The sequence below is a fragment of the Pleurodeles waltl genome, chromosome 5, assembly GCF_031143425.1.
Source record: "Pleurodeles waltl isolate 20211129_DDA chromosome 5, aPleWal1.hap1.20221129, whole genome shotgun sequence".
NCBI lineage: Eukaryota > Metazoa > Chordata > Amphibia > Caudata > Salamandridae > Pleurodeles > Pleurodeles waltl.
In genome coordinates, this window is record NC_090444.1 from 795,589,886 (window position 1) to 795,613,884 (window position 23,999).

A 23,999-nucleotide genomic window follows, 5' to 3' on the forward strand; every position below is an offset into this window, starting at 1 on the left:
TTGCGCCATTGTAATACATTGGTGCAGTCGATTTTGAACATGTTGCATAATGAGGCGCATCACTTTAAATGTATTAATGATTTGTACTATACGCCTCATCGCCTTTTTGTTATGAAGTTTTGAGTGGAGAGTCGCTGTGTTCAGTGTGGGAATGAGGGACCAATCTGGTCCATGTTTTTGCATCTTGCCCCACAGTGCCTTTGTTTGGGGAATTTTTTTGGGGTAAAATGTAGGTATATCTGATCTTGAGGGTGTGATCGGCTCAAAGTTGATTATGTTGGGGCATTCACCGGCTATTCCTCCCTTCCTAGTAGGTTTATATGTCTTTTCAGTCTCCCTGGCTAGATTGGCTTTGACACGTTTCTGGCTTTCTAGTGAGACTCCTGACCTTTGGATTTGGTGGAGGGAATTTTTGAACATAGGTTGCTGGAAATGGCGCTCCATGGAGGTGGAGGTTAAGTCGGATTTGGGATCCAGTCAAGAAAAGTATGGCAGATGCCACTGCTACTCAGGACACATGTGATTAGCCCTTTTTCTTCTTCTCCCACGTTGCTCCCCTCCATCTTTAGTTCAACCAAATTATTTTTTGTTTTTTTAAATGTTTTTTATGCTATATATCTCATGGTTTATATTGTTTAGCTTGGTTCTTACTTCTGGCTAGGCATTTAATTGCTTGTTACTGTTTCCCTTTTTTTTGCTCTTTGGTTTTTGGGTTTTCAAAATAAAAAAAATATTACAATAAAAAACAATAGCACTCAAGATAACAAGTAACATTTAATGAAAAGCAAAAAATTGACCCAAAAACACTTTAATTAATAATAGAAATAGGAATGTATTTTTATCACTCCGACTAAAATAATTAACATTGTTATTTAAATAAAGGTGGAATGTTAAAAACGAATTCAAGTTATTATTTATAAACATGCAATACATTACCACATATATTAATGAAAACATAATGAAAGAATCAAAAAACGTTTTTACCTACATTAAGTTGCAGAATTTCTCGATTTACTGTAGAATAGACAAAGTAAAAATAATAATCCACCAAAATAGTACAATTAAATAAATCCAAAAGCAAATGCAAAAAGTATTATGAAAAATAGAGAAATCCATCTAATTCAACCATACCAAATTCATCAATGCCGTGCAAAACATGAACTGTATTTAAAACAGATTAAACTTTTCAAGAAATCCACAAAAAATAGAAAAAATAAAATAAAAAGTTGTTAAAAAATCTCTGCACATTTTTAAAGCATGACCACATTTCAAATATAAGGTTTCCACAATGATAAAAAATCCTGTAACAAAGAAAACACAGAAACCCACCATGGAAACAAAACATCCACATGAAGTCATAATCAACAACTCTTAGAATGATATAAAAATATAAGATACACAGTTAAGCTAGATATGCACATCAAACATGAAATGAGGCATACACCCATGCATAATATGAAACTATGGCAAGACCTGCAACCAACTCAAACTATAAAAAGCTACTGAGCTACAATATCTAACTGAAATAGTAATCTAACTCCAATACACATAAGCACCATATGAGTAAATGGGAAAACTGGAGAACCTCAACAAGGACCCTCCCTGCTGAAAACTTGTTGCTTAGCTGGAAAGAAGAAGACAGACTGTGAAATACAACATCCGTTAAAAAAGGATGAAAAAATGAATTAAAAAATGCTTACATTACATTGAAACAGAAATAAAAAAATGATGACCATTTTATAATATGTTAGCAAAATTCAATATTGAACACAATTTTAAAAAATGTCAAAAATAATTTTAAAATGGATGCACATATTATTGTAAATATATATTAAGAAGACTGATAAGAAAATATAGCTTAATTTACTTACAGTATTTATTAATATACTACAAAACAATAATAATGACAGTATGCTAAAGATACACTACAAAAATATTTATCTTTTTTTCAATTACTGTATGGCTTTGAGGGATAACACTAACAATTCCAACTCCAAACTGAAGCACATTGGAGAAAAGGTTGGACTCTGCAGAGTGTCAGATTTCATAGTCCCACTCCAGGAGTAGACAAATGGGAAAAGTACTGGTCTTTATGGGGTGTCAGATATCCTATTCCTACTTTATACCTAGCCTCACCGGGGAAAGGGTTGGATTTTGGGGGGGGGTTAGGTTCACTTTTTTTTTTTAATTTTTTTTTTAGAGTTTTATATTGCGCAAACTGGTTGGGTGTTAGAGAGCTTGATAAGAACAATGAAGAGCAGTTATAATACAAACAAAAAAACGACATAGATGAACAAGGCATTGGTTATATAGGCAAAAAATACAGAAGTGAGTAATAAGAGGAAAGATAGGATTGAATAGTCACATTATGGGTAAAAGAATTGGTACTATTCCCTCTGCAAAATAAGGGCCCGATTATGAGTATGGCTGTCCATGGACCGCTGTACTCGTGGGGGCGGTCAGACCTTCAGAACCTTGGTGGTCTGATAGCCACATTACAATGCTGGCGGTTGGACCACTAGTACAGTGCCGCCGACACCAGGATCATGGATCCTGACGGGCTGGCTGATGTGCAAGTCGTGGTCAAACCACGGCCATGCCGATTTGGGCACCTCCGTGGTGATTACGTCTTGCCTTTCCAGCGGCCTTTCCATGGTGGGGACCCCGGCATGGAAAGGCTGGTGAAAAGACAGGGACGGGGCCAGAAGGGGGTCACTGCACTTCCCATGTCCATACAGACAGTGCACATTCTGAGTGTGCTGCCGGCGAGGAGTTCATAATACAGTGGTGGGGAGGCCGCCGACTTTGCAGCGGCCTCTCTTTTCTTGTAATGGCAGTCCAGTAGTCAGACTACCATCTCCTAATCAGGCCCCAAGTCACATTGGGTAAAGTGTTGGACCCTGGAGACTCTCAGGTTTATTATTCCCGCTCCAAACTTAGAAGCTGATTATGGGTTTGGCGGTCTGAGAATCACCCTGTTGGAGCTGATGGTCTGGCAGAGCAAGGCATGTCATATGTATGATGGAAACCTAGGGATCACAAACTACAGTGAGGCACCAGCACCCATCGTACAAATGGGAAAACTTGCTCCTGGGTGGCAGATGTCAACCTACACATATCCCCAGACACAGGCAGTGCACAGTGACCAACATCTTACTAACATTTGGACAGTAACAATGATCTGTTGGTGACATTGATCAGAAACACTATTGAACACATCACACAAAGTGACAACTGACAGGTAAACCCTTCAGCCAAGAATGCACACAAAGCTCCACTACCTCTGAATGTCACCTGCTGCATACAGTCCCTACAGGCCACAGCCAGCCTACTTACTGCTCCATTGCACTTGGCTCACAATGAAGGGAGTGACATGTTGGGCACACAAAGAGTGAAGCCTGACCATGTGTGGATATATGCAGAGACAGATGCAAGCACACGCCACTTCAGGGGGGAGAGGTCTGTGTGTCTCATCCACATCACAGTACACACTTCCACACATGTGTGTCCCCTAAACATTGAGTACCTTCTGAAAAATATGGGCATGCATTGTCCATGTCGCGCTCTATGCCCAAACAACGCAGTCAGATATCAAGGTTCATCAGGGAACACAACACTCTGGGCACTAATGCAATGAACAAAATGCAAGGACCCTGTACAGGACACATTTGAGCTGGACGAAAGAGACAGCAAGGCTGTGGGATCAAGGGAGCTGTCAAGGCTATGTAACACACTTTGTCAAAGATCATAAGAGCACATCAGTCACAGATCACCAGCCTGCCCCTAACACAATTTCCATTCTAATCAGTGGACAGAGGCTCTAGAAGCTGCATAGTGGCACTGAGGTATGACTTGGCATCAGACCTTGCTGTACAGGGATACTGGGTGTGGGCACAGTGTCACACTTGCATAGGAAAAGGGAATTCATACTAGTACAGATTTCACCTGCTACTGTGAAAAACAGTAGACCGGCCCTAGTCTCTGCAGGCTGAGCAGACAGACCTACATTAAACACCATATCTGTCACTTACATGCATAACTGTACATCATGTAGCCTACAGCCAATTGCCATGTGGTGTCTGTGTGCAGAGCTGAGGGGAATAGTGAGTCATTACCTGGCTTACGAACAACAGTCCAACAAGGCCAAATGTGGCCTGAGAATACTGTGCCAACATAGACAGAGTTCAACTTATAAAAAACCGAACATGCATTCACCCCTCCTGCTGTCATGCAATCACATGTGAAAACTCATTGATAACATCTTCTGGCTAGAGTTGCCTGGGGATGACTGTCATGTCCCTCACCTAGTCATATGCATGCAACACAGGTTGGGTTAGGGAACACTCAATACACACTCACCACATTGTCTCAGGACACACTACCTGTCGCTTGACACAGAAACATGCCTATTGAGTCACCCATTGATGCACACTGACAGCTCCTCCAGAACGTTGACTCCACAATCTGACAAACTGGACTAAACTCTAGGCAAGATATGTTGAAGTACTGAGAAAAAATGTGCACATGGGGCACTTACCTGCTCCTCTATTGCACCATAGAGCAGTTCATATAGGGGTAGGACCTCCTCCACAAGCTTCCCCAAACCTCTGGCGAGATGGCAGGGGCCCTATCACCTGCTGGATGTGGCAGGATTGCTTCCAGATGTGGAAGACAGCAGCTCAGGTAGTGGAGGTATTGCTGGCAGAAATGTGAGGGATTCAGCAGAAGATGGCGGTCACGTCCACCATGTAAGCAACTCTCACCCCCGGCAGACACAGCCATTGACCCAAGACCGCCATAGGCAATGAGCATTGTTGACCTATAGCTGTGTCCGCTGCGGTAGCATCTGCTTATCGCCATGACGACTTCCATCAGCGGTCGTGGGCTGTTCCTAATGCCCAGTGGAGTAGGTCAGGCACCCGCCAGTTTAGAGGTATACATTGCTATTAATAGCCATTTTTGATGTGTCACAATTCCATATATGTTCCATATATGTTGTTCAGGTGATTCATGAGTGCTGGACTTGTCCTGTCATGTAGAGCATTCGATGTAATTATATTGGTATAACGTCAAGCACATAGGACAACATAATAAGTGGCACAGCCCCACCCCCTCTTCCACAGGCAACTTAGGATTTGGGGCATTGAATCACAGTCTGCGCGGCACGTTACATGCACACATTGTTGCGGTCTAGATAGATGATGTGTACATATACTAGGAAAAGCAAGAGGGAAACTTGTCACATATGTGTAATGATGAGTGGTGATCTGGAATATGTATCATGTCCTCTGCTACTCACATGCAAATTCACTGTTCATAAAGGATATGTATGATGTGTCTTGCAAGGGACACACTGAATGACGGCTATACTCTACTTTTGTCTCACACAGTTACCCTGGGAGGGCAAAGATCAGACAACCTCCTGTGTACCGTTCACTGGCAGATCTTCAAGCCGTGAAGGACAGGCATATCATCCAAATCTATCGCTTGGATAGGCAGACAATCAAGGATCTTTGTGGTCAGTTGGAGCCAGATCTGATGCCAGCCATCAGTCATCCAAATAGCATACCACCCATCACTCAAGTCATAGTAGTGTTGCACTTCCTGGCCACAGGGTCCTTACAAAATACAGTGGCCCTATCTTCCGTGATGTCCCAGCCCACGTTTAATCTGGGCTTGAAGGATATACTCTCAGCAATGTTGAAACAACTGGACAGCTACATCCAGTTTCCTCAATGAGAGGATTCTGCCCATGTAAAGGCTGGTTTCTATGGTTTGGCACACATCCCACATATGGTGGGAGCCATTGATGGTACACATGTAGCCTTGGTTCCACCGCATGACAATGAACAAGTCTATCAGAACAGGAAGAACTTCCACCCCATCAATGTCTAAGTTGTTTGTTTGATGGACCTCTACATTTCCCAGGTTTGTGGCCATTATCTGGGATCAGTCCATGATGCCTTCATCATAAGGAACAGCGCTATTCCACAGCTGATGATACAGCTGTACCCTGAGAGGGCTTGGCTGGTTGGTAAGTCACATATGTCAAGTGTATGTATGCTATGACTGCTGCTAGCGAGATGATACTTGAGATGTAAGGATTGCACATGTGTCGCATTCCCTTACAGGGGACTCGGCATACCCAAACACTCCCTAGTTCTTGACACTGGTGAGAAACCCAACTATGCCAGGAGAAGTCCGCTTCAATGATAAGACAGGTGGAGCCCTCCTCTACTCACCCAGAAAAGTGTATAATATCATTGTGGCCTGCTGTATGCTCCTCAATGTTGCCCTGAGGCGAAATATCCCACATATTCCAGTTGAAGGGGAGCTAGCAGTGCCACGGGGTGATGCTCCTGAAATGCCAAGTGAGGATGACAGAGATGAGGATGAAGGTGGAGACATGCGTGCAGATCTCACCAATCACTACTTCACTTGAGTGAAAGTGATGTTATGTGATTACTATGACTGTATGGGGAACTGTAGGGGTAAGGGTGTGTTGAAAAGGGTACCTCTGTTTGCAAGAGAGAGGGTATCTCATGCTATGTATCATACAGCCACAATTTGCTGGCTAAGTCAGACTTGAAAATGTGACTCTCTTGTTAATCTTCTTTGTTTGGGTCAGTCACATTGCACTGTCAGTGGAGCAACTGCAGTTTTAAATTATGTTTGGCTCTTACGTATACCTTTACCTGTCTAAACTTGTTGTATATCATTATTCCCTCCAGCTGCCATCCTCATGTGGGCATTTCAGAGTCATGTCATTGGCAGGTAGCTGTCGCTGGTCTGACATGTGAAGTAGACATAGATTGATCCAAGTAATGTTGGTCACAGATTTTGGGGGTATGAGTCCTATGCCCAAGCTGCCTGGCCAATGGGTGGGCAGGAATCTGAGATACACAATAGACTTGTTAGCTGTGATGTGTTGGCCCAATGGTCTCAAGTGTGTGATCATGTGGCCTTGAAACATGTCATCCTGTGCAATCCATGCCTTCCACATTCACATTGTGTTGACATTGTTCCTATTTGTGGCTGACAATGTGTTTCTTCGCTGTGCCACACCACTGACACATGTTTGTGACAATCCACAAGATGCTGGCTCATTATAATGGGAAGGTCCTGGGCTCAGGATATGTTGTACTGCCCTCTAAATCTGTGCCATGGCATGTGTTAAATTGGCAATCTGGTTTCGGTATGTGATGAAGGTCAAACTGGTGACAAAATCCCACATTCTGTTAGCCTAATGCGTGGGACAAGGTCTGACAAACTCTTTCTTGTGTGATCTGGGGGACGGTACATTTGTGATTCCTGGCCTAACTTAAAATGGCCAAGACGTTCTTGGCTATGACTGTCCAGAAATCTTTTAACAGCTAATGTGCAATACAGTACAATAAAAAGTTTGGTGTAACCATACACTTGTGACACTGTGTTACTGGTCATCCTCAACATGACACTACCTGAGACATCTCCCTCCATCCATTACCTTCTTATGTCTTACTCAAGTGCTTCACATGTGATTAGCATTCAACATTTCAGACAGTTAAAAACAGGAGGTATTAAGCAGTGTTTTAGTGATAGCTGTGTTTATTTCCATTACTACAGAAATCAATAGTAATACCGGAATAAAACAAAAAGAAGTAAGGTGAAGGGATCAGTCATGGTGGTTGCAATGAATAGAGCAGAGGCCACTGGAAAATGGTTAAGGAACAGTCAACAGAGTGAAACTGTGGCACAGAAAGGAGTGACACCAGGAGGTGGTCACTTGCTGGCAGTGGTTGGTGTCTTGCCATCTGTACCTCCTGGATGCTTGGCTGGATGTCCCTGCTTGTGTGGGGGGGGCTAGGGTTCAGTTACTAGAGAGTCAGGGGTTTCTTAGACCAGTGCTTCCCCTGGCAGGGCATGCCTTCCAGTGGCTGGCACCGATGAAGGGCCTGGTGTAGATGCATCAAAGAAAGGGGTGGGATGGTGTCAATCTCTGCTCAGGAGAGTGTTGATGGCCCCTAGCACCCCTGTTAGAGAAGCCATGTTGGTATTGTGGGCCTCCCACTGTTCGTACATTTCAGATGGAAATCCTTCTGTAGCTCCTTGATTTCCCTGAGTTTGGTTAGTACCTAGCCCATCATGTCTTGGTAAAGTTGTAACGTTGGTAGGCTGCCAAGATCTGGCTGATGGTATGCTGGCCAGGGGCATCACCAGCAGCCTCTTGCCGCTGTGCCACACCATCCCTCCCATGCACCCTACCCCCACGTGCCCACACCCTTGGTGCAGCCTGCCTCTTTCGACTGTTTCCAGATCCTTCATTGTCGGAGTTGGCTCGCTGTGACTCAGGAACCAGGACTAGGGGGCGCTAGATGTTGGTGACTGTCCTGGGGACACAAGTTTGGGGGCGACTGGCTGCCTGTGATGTAGAGGCCACAGGGCTGGGAGGACTCGATTTTGTCAGGCTAAGGCTGACCGGTGTCGTCTGACCTGGTTGCCCAGATGTGCCAGCACCGTCCTCAATGTACAGTGGTCCAGGAGCGATGTCCTCACTGAGAGCTTCGTCCATGGGGATAATGGCATTCTCCACCATGACTCTTAACTCATCATCTACGAAACAGTAATTTTTCTGGGGTGAATTGGTGGTCATAGAAAAAAAAAACGGGTGGGTGCTGGGTGCTAACCAGGTGCGGAAATTAATTAGAGTGGGGAGGTGCAACTGGATGTGATGGGTGTGTGCTGAGTATGTGGGATATATGGTTGTGATAGTTAGAGGGGTGCTTCATCTATGGGATATCTCTTTTTTGTTTTATCTTGTTGGGCCTTGCTGTTGGAAATAATAAAGATTGTTGTTTATGGAGGGGTGTCTTTTATAGTGTGGTTTGCAGGTGTGTCGGGTGTGTGAATGTGTTTCAGCTGTGTTGTTTTCAAATTCATCCAATGTGGTGCAGTGTATTGTTGTGGTGAGTCCAAACCTAGCCACCTAGGAAAAGAGTTGAACTCTTGGGAGGTTACATTTACTATTTCCACTGCAAACTTAGTAACATTGGAGAAAGTGTTGGACTCTGGGAGGTTACAGTTACTATTTCTACACTACACTTAGCCACATTGGGTGGGGAAAATGTTGAACTCTGGTAACTTTCAGTTTTACTACTTTCACTTCAAACGTAGCCACATTGGGGAATGTGTTGGACTTTGTGCAGTGCCAACCACACTATTCCCACTTCAAACTTGGCTACATTGTGTAAAGTGCTGGAGTTTGTATGGTTTCAGAAATACTATTCCCCCTACAAATGTAACCACATTGTGGAGGGTGTTGAACTCCATGTGGGTTAGATTTACTAGCCCTATTCCAGACATAGGGCCTCCTTATGTGGCTGGCAGGCTGACCTCGGCCCCCCAGCCCCATGGAGACGAGACCGCTGCAGAGCTGGTGGTGCCCTCCGGGTCCATTACAAGAGTTTCCACCGGGCGGACCGTCTGAAACCTCTGAAAACAGAGGTTTCCGCCAGTCGGCCCAGTGGAAACCATGCAGTGGCATTAGCCTCGGCTCCTCATGGAGTCAAGGCTAATGTCGATGCACAGGGTGTGCCCCCAGCACACTTGGAATGCACACTGCCTGCTGTGACAGACAGTGCGCATTCCAAGAGTGCTGGGCTTAGGGGCCCCTACACAGCACACACCATTGTTGTGGGCAATGCAGGGCCCTCCCCCCATTGCCCCCATTATTGGGTTTCCACCAGCTGGCTGGCGGAAACTGTTCTCGTGATCAGTGAGTGGCTGAGCACGACTCTGACTACCTTCAGCCTGTCGGGAACCATGTTCCAGGTGGGGGCGGTGGTCCACTGGTGGTCCAACTGCCAGGGTCGTAAAGTGGCAGTTGGACTGCCTGGAGTGCAGTGATCTGACCACCACCACAGCTTTGCCTGTCCTCAGACCGCCAATGTCATAATGAGGCCCATAATCTGATTGGGAAAAGTGTTTGACTTTGTGGGGTGTCTGTTACACCATTCACAAGTCAAATTTAGTCACATTGAGGATAGTGTTGAACTTTCTAGGATTTCAAATATACCATTCCCACCACAAACATAAATACATCAGGAAAGTATTGGACTTTGTGAAGGTCAGATATACTATTGATACTCCAGACGTAGCCACATTGGACAAGTGTTGGACTCTGGGAGTTAGATATTTTTAATTTTACCACAAAAATCTGTCAGATTTATTATTCCCACTCTATTCTTAGGCACATTGAGGAAAGAATGGCCTTTGTGCAATGGGAACCATACTACTCTTCCAAATCTAGCCAATATTGAGGAACATGCTGGACTCATGGGGGGATTATGTTTACTATTCTCCTGCCAAACGTAGCCACACTGGGGAAAGTGATGGGCCTTGTGGGGTGTTACTTGTACTATTTCCACTCCCAACTAAACCACATTGGGGAATATATTGGATTCTGGGGTGTGGGGTGGAGTGCTTGATTTACTATTCGCATTCCAACCTTTGCCACATTGGAGAAAGTAGGAGGTTTTGGGGGGGGGCAGTGAGTGGAAGGATCCAGAATATGATTCTTACAGCAAACCTGACAATATTATAACAATTAATAGATATAAATGTATATATATATTTTTTGTTATTTTTTTCACTTACAAAACCAAAGGCTACAGGGATGTCATAGTTAGATTCTGAATTTACTCATAGAAAACTAGAGAAATTCTGCAGTTAGAGTTATTTCAAGTAACTATAACTCATTGCCTAAGGTAACTATAACTAGTGCTCCCACAGTTTTTTCTTTCATAATTTGACTTCTAATGGTTAATTGATATTTGTATTGATGTTACAAAGCTGTCATGTGTGCTGTAATATCTTGGGTAATTAACAGTGCATGCAAGGGTGCGAGTCATAGTTACCTTAGGCCACGAGTTATGGTTACTTGACTTAACTCTAACTTTAACTGCTGAATTTCCCTGGTTTTGTGACAGTAAATTCAGAACCAAACTATAATGTCCCTGTAACATTTAGGACCTCATTACAACCTCAGCGGTCTTTCAAAAAGACCGCCGAGGCTGCTGGAGCCAGAATACCGCCATTGCCGGCGGAATTCCTGGCTCCCTATTATGACTTTTCCGCTGGGCCAGCAGACGGTAACAGTGTTACCGTCTGCTGGCCCAGCGGAAAAGTCACATCAACATTGCTGCTGGCTCATAATAGAGCCGGCGGCAATGCTGATGTGCAGCGGGTGCAGTAGCACCCATCGCGCATTTCACTGCCCGAAATTTGGGCAGTGAAATGCGCGACGGGGCTATGCCTGGGGGCCCCTGCACTGCCCATGCCAAGTGCATGGGCAGTGCAGGGGCCCCCAGGGGCACCCCAAGTCCCCTTACTGACAGCCTTTCCATGGCGGTGTTTACCGCCACGGACAGGCTGGCGGTCGGGGACTCATAATCCCCAGGGCAGCGGTGCTTGCACCGCTGCCCTGGGGATTATGACCACCAGGCGGAAGCCTGGCGGTATGTTGGAGGGGCCGGCGGTATGGCCGTGGCTATTGCACCACGGTCATAATAGCTGGCGGCACACACCGCCAGCCTTTTGGCGGTGTTACCGCCAGCTTACCGCCGGCCGCCAGGGTCGTAATGACCCCCTTAGTTTTTTAAGTGAATGTCTATATTTTTAAGGAATTCTATTTCTTAAATATAACGTCTCTGTAAACTTTGTTTTTTTCAGTGAATTTCTCAGTTTTCTTAAAAATGTAAATTAATTTTCATTACTATACGTTAATCCAACCACCACCATGTGCAGTGGGGGTTGGCTGCAGGACCTGGCCTGTGGCCAGTCCATGCAGCCAACCCCCCCTAACCACCCAACCGCAGCCTGAGCACGGCCTTTGGCAGTGAGCAGTGGGAACTGGCCACAGGGCCTGTCTCTCTGGGTGTGAGAATAGGTGTGATAGGGTGTCTCTGGGTGTGAGCCTGGCTGTGAGAGTGTCTGGGTGTTAGAGTGAGTGTGAGAGGGTATGTGTGGGTGTGAGAGTGGGCATGAGAGTGTCTGTGCTACAGTAGATGAAAGATGCATTCACCTCTACAAAGCATTTCAGATCTTTTCTCCTTTTTATTTTTCTTCATCCTCATAATTTTTTTTTGCAATTGGGGGCCTATTTGCAATAGTAGCCGATATCAAGAAAGAATCTAATTTCATACCAACTAACATCAGCTGCTCGTAGACATTTCAGTCTAACTTTTTTGCAATATTTTAGAGCCCCGAACTTATAGGAGAAGCCGCTTAAAGGATAGCCTCTCAACATTGCCCTGAACATACTGTAGAACCCATTATTGAGCCATCTGGAGTCAACAACAGCATCCTATTATCCTTTAACTGATACAATCAATAATACAACTGTAGATCAGGAAGGGCCAAACCCCCAACACCCACCTTCCTCCTCAATTTTTTCCAGGAAATGCGAATACCTTTGCTGGCCCAAATAAATGAAGTAATCTTCGCCTGCAGTTTTAGGATAACTTCTTTATCAAGATGTAAGGGAATATTATCAAATAAAAAAGTAATCTTCGGAAGTATAGACTTCTTGATCAGATTAACACGTCCAAAAATCGAAAGCAGCAAATTTCCCCACTTTCTTAGAAGAGCCCTGACCTCCTTAGCCACCTTTTCTAGATTCTTAAAGGCTAGCTCTCCTAAATCTTGCATTATCCTTATACCCAAATACCTAATCTCAGAAACCTTTCTAGAATCTTAACAGACTTGGTTCCAGGACATTATCTCTGTTTTCCCTTTGTTTACCTCACAACCAGTCAATTTTGAGAATATTCTCACTTCCTTTACAAGGTTAGGGATCACAGATGTGACATCAGAGGTGTATACCATCAAAACGTCGGCATACAGCACCACTTTCCTATAAAAACTGCCAACCACAAAAGGTCTTATACATTCATTTAACCTCAAACTCTCTGCAAAGGGTTCAATATATAGATCAAAAAGCATCTGGGAGGGAGGACACCTTTGTCTGGTCCCTCTTCCTATCTCTACTTTCGGCGATAAAATGCCATTGGCCCAAAAGTTTCGCGGACGGAGCACTGTATATCTTTGTCAGAACATTGATTAGAGATTTGCCAAAGTGGGCTAAGACCACCCTGAAATATTTCCAGTTCACACGGTCAAATTCTTTTTTATTGGCATCTACTGTTACGACTGCCAGGGGGATATCTAAAGCTGTAGCCAAATCAATGGAACCAATCAAGGAATGATTCTGATCTCTCATATTTCTACCCAGCACGAATCCCTGCTGGTCCTGATGTGTCAAATGTCCTGCTAAAATGCTGGTGAAGACCTTATAGTCACAATTAAGTAATGATATCGGGCGATAAGATTGACATTCCAGGGGATTCTTGCCAGGTTTCAACAACAAGGAGATGATTGCATCATTCCAGGAATTCGGGATGGGGAACCCCCCAACAGTATAGCGATGAACAACTGCATCCATACTGGAATAATGACTTCTTCCATTACTGCATATAGCTCATTAGGGGTCCCATCGGGACCTGCCACTTTCCCTTTCTTTGTTCTCTGAACAGCGGCTAAAATCTCACTACCTGATATTTCTTGACTCAGTAATTGTGCTTCCTCACTCGATAATCTTGGAAGATGCTTCCACCCAAGTCATGCCTCTATTGCCCCAAAAACTGGATCTAAATCTTCCTTATGTAATTCCTGAAAAAAGGACTCAAATGCAGCAATTATTCTGGGGTAATCCTCAACCAATGCACCTACCCTGTGGTTCATGACCTTCTTGATGTTATTTTGGCGCACCTCCAATCAACTTTTCCAAGACAGCAGCTTACCACAGCTTTCCCCATAAATGATGTTATGCGCTCTGCTGGCTTCCCACTGCTGAGCCACCTTATCCTCGAGCATAGTGCGCAATTGTAACTGTAATTCTTCTAGATGCTCTAGCGCTGCACCCCCCCTGCCTCACTAAATATATCTGCTTTTAACTCCTCTTCTACCCTTGCAATCTCCCTCTCCAATTCGACTTGTTGCAACTTCTCCTGCCTCATCCAGTGAACCGCTAAACTAGTTATCATCCCCCTTAGCCAAGTTTTATAAGTGTCCCATACCACATGAAGGGAGCTGATGCCATATTCCAGGAGAAAAACTCATGCAACTGCTGGGATATCCTGTGAACCAACTGTGACTGCGACACCATTCTTCTATCTATTGTCCATCTCCTTTCCGCCCATCCCTCCTGCTGCTGAATTTTTAACAGTATGGCCGAACGGTCAGATAAATGGATGGGCATCTGGTCCAATTTGGTGACTCTCACCATCACTTTTCTCTCAACTAGAAAGTAGACTAGCCTAGAGTAATGACTGTTCTTTTTACTGTAAAAAGTATACTCCCTACTATTCCCTCTTAATCATCGCAAAACATCACATAGGTCAAAATTATCCATCATATTGAGCAAATACCTTGTCATTTTTGGTGAATTAATTAGTATTCTTTCCAATGACCTATCTAAAGCATTATCCACTAAGACATTTAGAGCCAGATGTAGCAAGCAGTTTTGCCCATTCTGTGCCTATGGGAAAATGTGTTCGTACATATGGCCCTTAGATCCCCCCCAAAGATAATTGGAGCTTTAAACACGAGAAGGTTGTCAAACAGCTGGAACAATGAAGTAGTGTCATCCACATTTGGCCGTAATAACTAAGTAGTGTGAATATAGCCTTGTGGACCTTTATCTCCGCAATTATCCATTGCCCTCCCTCATCCGTCTTACACTGAACTAATCTTGCCCATGAGTTTTCTTTAAGGACCAGAGCCACTCATTTGGAGCAGCACGATTGATCTGTTGCTAATATAGTTTCCACCCATCCTAACTTAGAGAAGAGATTTTTACACTCCTGCCTCAAAAGGTGGGTCTCTTTTAGCATCAAAATCTGGCCTTCACTATCTTTTAAGTATTGCAGAATCAATCAACGCCTCATAACAACCCTGAGGCTGTTAACATTCCAACATAGAACTGCCCACGATTTCAAGTTTTCCTGACCCCAACTAATTCAGTCCAGCCTAATGTCCATTGGGCCCTATGCCCAAAAAAACGACTTAATACTTCAGTCAAGCCACTAATCTCCCTGATAGGTATCTGACCGGTCACTTGCCTTAAATTGAGGACAATACATTTTTGGTTCCTTTTTTCCCACTGCACCCCACCACAAGTGCCCACCCCGGGGGAACTCTCCCATCTCATACTAGGCATATCCTGATGCCCATTCCACCCAATCCAGTTGGATAGCCTACATCAAAAAGCTGTACTTAATTACTGTTAGGCAGCCCCTCCTTCGCTATCTGGGAGATAAAACTATCAACCTCCACAGGTTCCGAAAAACTATACATCTAATTTCGCCATATAACTTTCATAATAGCCGGAAACCTCAATTGTGCTGTGGCACCCAGTTTCCTTAATTCCTCCAGCCTCTTCCCCAATTCCCACTGTCTATACGCGGTCTCCTTAGAGACATCAGATCTAATCCTGAAAGAAACCCCTAGAGCTTGTAACGAGCCAGCTTTTAGGGCCAATCCCAATAACTTCTCTTTCACGGAGTATGAGAGAAAATTCACTATGATCTTCCGAGGGCACTTCCACCCAGGATGTTGTTTAAACAGATCCCTGTGCACTCTCTGGATTTCCACTTCATGATTATCCTTCCAATTATCATGCTGAAAGGAATTATTATTCAGAACGTTAATCACAAATGTTTTAATATCTGAACCTTCCAAGCCCTCCTTCCCCACTAGAATCCTGACATTGTTCCGTCTGGCAATATTTTCAATTCTCTCAAGTTGGGACTTCAGACGTGATACCTCCTGAGAATTTTCCTGGACCACTGTTTGGGGTGTTTCAAACCCCTCCTCTAAGTCCTGTGTACGCTGAGCCAAATTCTCAATTTTAACTTCTAAGCTGGAGCAGGTGATTTGGATCCCACTCTGATTTGCCTTGAAATTGCAAAATGATGCTTAATCTCCTGGGACAATTAAGCGAGAGTTGTTTGAACCAAATCCCAACCCCCCCCATCTGCTAGCCAGTGCTCCTGAATCTTCCAGCTCTCTGGGCTTCTGGGGCCTTTGGGGTATTCCGCTACCCCCTCCAGACACTGTCCCATCACACAAGTTAGAGGGGAGCACCCCCACATCTGCGGAACCCTCATAAAACATTGAAGTCGTAAGCGAGGCGGGGGGCACAAATAGGTAACTCCATCAAACTGCATTCTCCAAATCCAACCTCCTTACCTCACTTCCACACTCGGTTAAGCTTAGCTGCTTCCTCTTACCCTCTGTAAGAAGATCACTCATGTCTGTCTGAGATTTAAAATAAGACTTTAAGGAAGGTGTGATTCTTTTTGAGTTTTTAATTAACAGACTCTTATCCTCCGTTAGGGATTTCACTGCTGCTACTCTCGTTACAGGTGATTTCAGCGCATTTTTGGGATGGAGGGCCTTTGTTAACACGTTCTTCAGGTGAGGTTTAACTGTCCTAACAGAGGCCCTTACTTCCATTTGTTCTAATCCTAACCTCAGGCCTCCCTCCTCCTCATGCACACTACGAGAATGTCGGGGCCTCAACAAGTGTCTCTCAGAACCACCCCACTTCATGCTTTTCACAAATTGAGCCTTATCATCAGCTACTTTACCCAGCTCACCGTCTGAACCTTGGTCTGGAAGCTCCATTAACTAAAGAAGCAACTTATTTCCTTTGTCTGCCCCACTCTGCAGTTTAAGGTGTTTTCTTTCCCCATTGGTGCCTCCAGGACCGATACAGGCAAGCAACTTGTGCTGGATCTGCCCCAGCCGCCCTCTGCAAGGTCTCCAGTGTGCTGCACGCTGATTCCGGAGTGTGTCAGCTGCCAAAATCCACTTCTCAATATGGAAGCACAGAGTAAACACACTTGCTTTGCCTTGGCCAAGCCCAGGAGTTCATCCCATGGCCCGGCCATCTGTCTTGGGTTCCCCACAGGGCACCCAATTGAATCAAGGACCTGGGGAGGTGGTGGTCCCTAGGCAGTAAATAAGTCCGGAAGGTGGGCCCATGTGCACCTTCCTTTATTTTTGACATGCCCCTGAAACTGGCCCGACCCGGGGTCCTTATTAAAACAAGTACGCAAGACCGTGCTTTTTTAAAAACAAAATTGTAGCGAGTTCATGACATTGTAAATTGGTGACAAAATAATTTTTTTTAAAGTGCATTTTTGCCATGCTTGGGTCCCTCTGGAACCCCAGCACGAGAGCTGAGGGATCAGGGTGTCCTTCCCATGCACAACTAGAATTACATGCATACTTTTTTGGGAAAGATTTTGTGAAGGTTCTTCAATCGGTTCCAAAAGTAATATACATATATATTTGTGTGTGTGTGTGCGTGTGTGTGTGTGCATGTGTGTGCAAATATACGTATAACTATGCATAGACTTACTTATTATTAATCCACATTTCAGAAAATAATGTGAAGTATTACAAACAATGTAGAAATAATTAAAAGCAAAATATAAAATTAAACATAGAAACAAGCTATACTCTATTTAACTAATTACATAAAATAATTAATAAATGACCAAAACATAATTTCCAAAAATGTATACAGCAAAAATCAAAATACAAATCAAACTGCCTAAATAAATAAACAAACCCTTATTAAAACAAGGTATTGTCTATAACATTTAAAAAACAAAACAATAAGGGATAAATAATAAAATAATATAAATAAATGATCAACATTTTCAATAAAAAATAGTTAATGATCAACAAATAGCTAAAACTTAAATTAAGTTTTTAAATGTATTATGTTGTTTTTATATATAAAATGTTAAAATACAACTACTCACATACTCCCAAAAATCTTTACAAGGTTTAAAATATGCTAAAATAATATTTTATGAATACCAATTATCAGTACAATATAAATGTAAAACTAAGAAAACATGTATATAAAAATCCAATACAAATTTTAAGTATAGTAAACAATTAGAAGACTAAACAGTTAATCATTGATATATTAAAAAACCAACATTAATATATCACCAAAGACACTTCGATCTAAAAACCCCAAACAAAAACAAGTTTTTATAAAAAATTACTTATGTATAAATATAAAACTCCCAGACAATTGTATTTAAATCGATACATCAATAATGTAAAAACAATAAAACATCCTAAAAAATAGCATTAAAATAATTATCTATTTGAAGTTTAAAACTATTTACAATTTTAATATCAATCAAGTAAAATATTACAAAATTACCAAAACAAACACTTAGGGCCGTATTTATACTTTTTGGCACACAACTGCGCCAACGCAGTTGTGCGTAAAAAAAATTTACGCCGGCTAACGCCATTCGAAAGCGCCATGCGGGCGCCTTATTTATGGAATGATGTTAGCCGGCGGAGCTGACTGGTGTGCGTCAAAAAAAATGACCCACACCAGGCAGCGCCGGCGTAGGGGAAAATGGAGCTTGGGCGTCAAAGAATGGGGCAAGTCGGTCTGAGGCAAAAAATCTGCCTCAACCCAATTTGCGCCATTTTGTTTGACTCCCACCCTCCATTGACATGACTCCTGTCTTAGCAAAGACAGGAGTCATGCCCCCTTGCCCAATGGCCATGCCCAGGGGACTTCTGTCCCCTGGGCATGGTCATTGGGCATAGTGGCATGTAGGGGGGCACAAATCAGGCCCCCCTATGCCACAAAAAAAAATAAAAAATAATACTTACCTGAACTTACCTTAAGTTCCCTGGGATGGGTCCATCCATCCTTGGGCGTCCTCCTGGGGTGGGCAAGGGTGGCAGGGGGTGTCCCTGGGGGCATGGGAGGGCACTTCTGGGCTCCTTCCGAGCCCACAGGTCCCTTAACGCATGCCCTGACCAGGCGTTAAGAAATGACGCAAAAGCGGCTGGACGTCATTTTTTTTGACCCGCCCACTCCCGGGCGTCATTTTTGCCCGGGAGTATAAATACGGCGCACATGCCTCGGAGTAATTTTTTAGAAGGGAACGCCTACCTTGCATATCATTAACGCAAGGAAGGTGTCCACGCTAAAAAATGACGCAAACTCCAAGATCTTTGGCGCTAGACGGGTCCCTGTCACTAGCCTGGACCAGGAACAGCCTACCACCTCCGCCGGCGCTAGTGGACAGGAGGCCCCCACACAACGACGGACCACCAGAACCCCACCTCCTGCAGAAGAAGAACCACCCCGCAAGCGGAACCTGAGATCTCACAATAAGACAGAGTAGGATTGCAAGGCCCCCGCCAGCAAACGATGCCCCCTGATGTCATCCCACTGTCCCACATTGTCACCCTGTCCAACCTTGAACTGCCCCTGCTCCATCCTTCCACAGGCATATGGACAATGCACCTGTGCGACTGAGAACTGGACTCTGCCATGGACATTACTCCACCATCACCCATCCCCGTTTTACAATCATGTTCCTTAAATTTAGCACTTGAATTAAATCACTTCTTGACCCAAAAAATCTGGAGTCTGCTTGTATTTTGAACAAATGTATTAGACATAACGGTGCCAAAATGTTCAGTTACATTGTGATGACAACATACCACCGTCACACAGCTGTAGTCCATGGGCAAACAAAGCAGAGGTCATGCAGTGGGGCCCACAGCTCTGAAAACGGAAGGGAAAGTCACAACTCAGTTAACAGGAACTGGGGGGGAACTCAGACAGTAGAGAGGCAGGAGACTTTAAGTTAATGTAAAATGGCGTGGTTGATTCGTACCTGTGTGCTACTGAAAATACTGTTGTATCACTGTTTCCCTGTTGTCTGTGTCGTCCCCGTCGTCTTCCTCCTCTTCACTCTCCACAGGCTCCACAGCTGCTACAACACCACCATCTGGACCATCCTGCAGGAAAGGCACCTGGTGTCGCAAAGCCAGGTTGTGAAGCATACAGCAGGCCACGATGATATGGCACACCTTCTTTGGTGAGTACATTAGGGATCCACCTGTCATATGCAGACACCTAAACCTGGCCTTCAGGAGGCCGAAGGTTCTTTCTATAACCCTCCTAGTTCGCCCATGGGCCTCATTGTAGCGTTCCACTGCCCTTGTCCTGGGATTCCTCACTGGGGTAAGTAGCCACGACAGGTTGGGGTAACCAGAGTCACCTATTAGCCACACACGGTGTCTCTGTAGCTGTTCCATCACATAAGGGATGCTGCTATTTCGCATGATGTACGCGTCATGCACAGACCCAGGGAACTTGGCATTTACATGGGAGATGTACTGGTCAGCAAAACAGACCACCTGGACATTCATAGAATGATAACTTTTTCTGTTCCTGTACACCTGCTCACTTCCACTGGGGGGAACCAAAGCCACATGGGTCCCATGCTGCCTGACCTGTGAAGTGTGACAATGGGATGTGAGGTCAATGCGCTGGCGTGGCACACCGTGAGGGTAGGCGGTCGAAGACCGCGGTGCAAAGCAGCATTGGTTAACATTGAACCCTATGGGTCTCAGGAGCCAATGACGATGTGAGCCGGCGGTCGCGGTACGCACCGCCGCGGTACGCACCGCCGCGCGCGTGACCGCCATTTTCTAACTGCTTAATCACTCAAGACCTGATCATCCACAGGAGAGGACCTATACTGCAAGTGCTGCTGTGACCTCGTGCTGGGAGATACAATGGCTGCTGCGACTGGGGAAAGGGCCCCTGCCTTCACATCTGAGGAATTGGAGAAACTTGTGGATGGGGTCCTCCCCCAGTATGCGCTACTCTACGGTCCTCCAGACCAACAGGTAAGTACACAGGGAGCACGTAGTATGGGCTATGCCTGTGTTGAGTGGGGTAGGTGTAAGATGGTGGGGGGGGTGCGAATGGGGAGTGCAACGCACGACAGATGAGAGCATGTGCCACATGGCAAGGTTGGGGAGGGGGGGCCACTCACATCGACCATGCAGGAAAGTGATGATATTTCTTGTTCCATCCTTTCCATGTCGCATAGGTCAGCGCCCATCAGAAGATCGACATTTGGCGTGCCATCGCCAAGGACGTCCGGGCCCTGGGGGTCCACAACAGACAGGGCACCCACTGCCGCAAGAGGTGGGAGGACATCCGCCGCGGGAGCAGAAAGACCGCCGAGGCTCTGCTGGGGATGGCCTCCCAACCTAGGAGGGGTGCCACACGGCAATTGACCCCCCTGATGTCCCGGATCCTGGCGGTGGCCTACCCAGATTTGGATGGGCGCGTGAGGACATCACAGCAGACACAAGGGGGTGAGTATCAGCACATTCTGCTATATTAGCGCACAGTGGAGGTGTCTGGGTGGGGGAGGAGGGCTGTGGCTATCTCTAGGCCAGGGCGGTTTCTGTAGGCTAGGCCCCTCCGTTAGGCATGACCCCGTGCCCCGCCCCCACCTCTGTAGGGTGCTAAGTACAGATATCCATGGTTGGGCCTCACCTATGTGTGCATTTGTCGTCCATTGACTTGTAGGCCAAGTCACAATAATTGAGTAGTGTACCCCGAGTGCACGGCGTAGAGCAGGGGGCTTCTGTGTCTGTCCTCTCCACCAACGGTGCCGCCAATGCATGCACTCAACATGTCTTTCTTTCTTCTTCCCCCCCTTTTTTTGGTTTTCCTGTTCATGTGTGCATTAGCATCATCAGGCGGAGGAGAAGTGGCATCGGCGCACGAGGGAGCTGCATCTCACATGGCCCCGGAGGGCCATGCAACCGACTCAGAGTACACCAGTGAGACGGAGGGCGAGGGGGGCTCCACAACGGGGACCCGTGGAGACGTCAGCGACATCGACACGTCCTCAGAAGGGAGCTCCCTTGTGGTGGTGGCACCACCCATGCCCACCGCAACAACAGGTACAGCCGCCACCCAGCGAACCAGCCCCGCCCTCCCAGCAGCCCCTCAGCGTTCGCCCCGTGCCCACTCGGCCAGGAAGCCGGGCATCTCCTTCGCCCCTGGCACCTCAGGTCCTGCCCCAGTTACCCCTGCTGCCCTCAGTGCGGAGATCATTGACCTCCTCCAGAAGCTCATTGTTGGGCAGTCTACCCTTTTGAATGCCATCCAGGGGGTAGAAAGGGAGGTGCATCGGAGCAATGCATACCTGGAGGGCATTCATTCGGGTCAGGCTGCCCATCAGCGATCGTTCAACGCTCTGGCCTCAGCACTGATGGCAGCAATTGTCCCTGTGTCTAGCCGTCCCCCTCCAACTTCCTCAACCCAGTCCCACTCCCCTGTTCCTCTGCCTATCCCAGACACACCTACAGACCAGCCTGCACACACCTCAACACCCAAGGGCAGCTCATCCAGACATAAGCACCGCAGATCACACAAGCATTCACCCAAGCAACATCCACAGGCAGACATGCCAACAGCCACTGCCTCCTCTGTGTCCCCCTCTTCCTCGTCTCCCTCCTCCCTCCCTGTGACGTCTCCACTCACACCTGCATGCACACCACCATCAGCCAGTACGTCCATCACCACCACACCCACAAGAACAGTCCGCACACGTGCAGTCACCACCCCCACTGCCATTTACACGTTCCCTGTGTCCTCTCCCACTGTGTCTGTCACTCCCTCTTCCAAACCACACAAACGCAGGCAGTCAGCCATCCACCTCACGACAGCCTCCAGCACAAGCACCTGCACCCAAAGACAGCACACTTGACTCTCCTACAACCACATCCTCTCCCTCCACTCCCATACCCACTTCACCTACCCTTCCCATTGCTCCTAAAAAGTTGTTCCTCTCCAAAATTAACCTCTTTGCATCACCTGACCCACCCCCTCCATCTCGAAAGAGTCCAAACAGCACCTCAGCCACCACAAGCCCTGCACCTACTAGGACCATCGTTCAGGGCTATTGGAGTCTACCAGCTCCTAGGGCAGGAACATCGGCCAGCAGCAAGGGGACAGCCAGACCACCCCCTGGGAAAAGAACCAAAAAAGGGAAGGGCCGGCGCGACAGGCCTGAGACGGCTGCCCCCAAGGACACCACCCTTGCACCGTCACCTGGCCCATCCACAAAGGGAGGCAAGGGCCCCAGAGATTCTGCCAAGGGGGGCAAGGGCAGCAGGGCGGACAAATCCGGCAGCAGGCGAGCTGCCCAGGAGGGCCCCACCAGCCCCATTTGGGGTGTGACGGAGGACACCCAGGGGCCCAGGAGTCCTGCACAGGAGGGCCCCGCAAGCGATAGGTCGGATGGCGACTGAGCGGGAATGATTGCCCAGATCTGGTTCCCTAGGAACACAAGAGAAGCACCGCTGAACAGGGCCCCGCCGTGAGAAGCACCGCTGAACAGGGCCCCGCCGTGAGAAGCACCGCTGAACAGGGCCCCGCCGTCTCTGCACCGCTCCGCTGGGCCCCGCCGTCTCTGCACCGCTCCGCTGGGCCCTTCAAGTCAAGCACCGCTCCGCTGGGCCCTTCATCTCAAGCACCGCTCCGCTGGGCCCTTCCTCTCAAGCACCGCTCCGCTGGGCCCTTCCTCTCAAGCACCGCTCCGCTGGGCCCCGCTGGGCCCCGCTGGGCCCCGCTGTCTCTGCACCGCTCTGCTGGGCCCTTCCTCTCAAGCAGGGCTCCGCTGGGCCCTTCATCTCAAGCACCGCTCCGCTGGGCCCTTCCTCTCAAGCACCGCTCCGCTGGGCCCCGCCGTCTCTGCACCGCTCCGCTAGGCCCTTCATCTCAAGCACCGCTCCGCTGGGCCCATCCTCTCAAGCACCGCTCCGCTGGGCCCTTCCTCTCAAGCACCGCTCCGCTGGGCCCCACTGTCTCTGCACCGCTCCGCTGGGCCCTTCCTCTCAAGCACCGCTCCGCTGGGCCCTTCATCTCAAGCACCGCTCCGCTGGGCCCTTCCTCTCAAGCACCGCTCCGCTGGGCCCTTCCTCTCAAGCACCGCTCCGCTGGGCCCTGCCGTCTCTGCACTGCTCCGCTGGGCCCTTCAAGTCAAGCACGGCTCCGCTGGGCCCTTCATCTCAAGCACGGCTCCGCT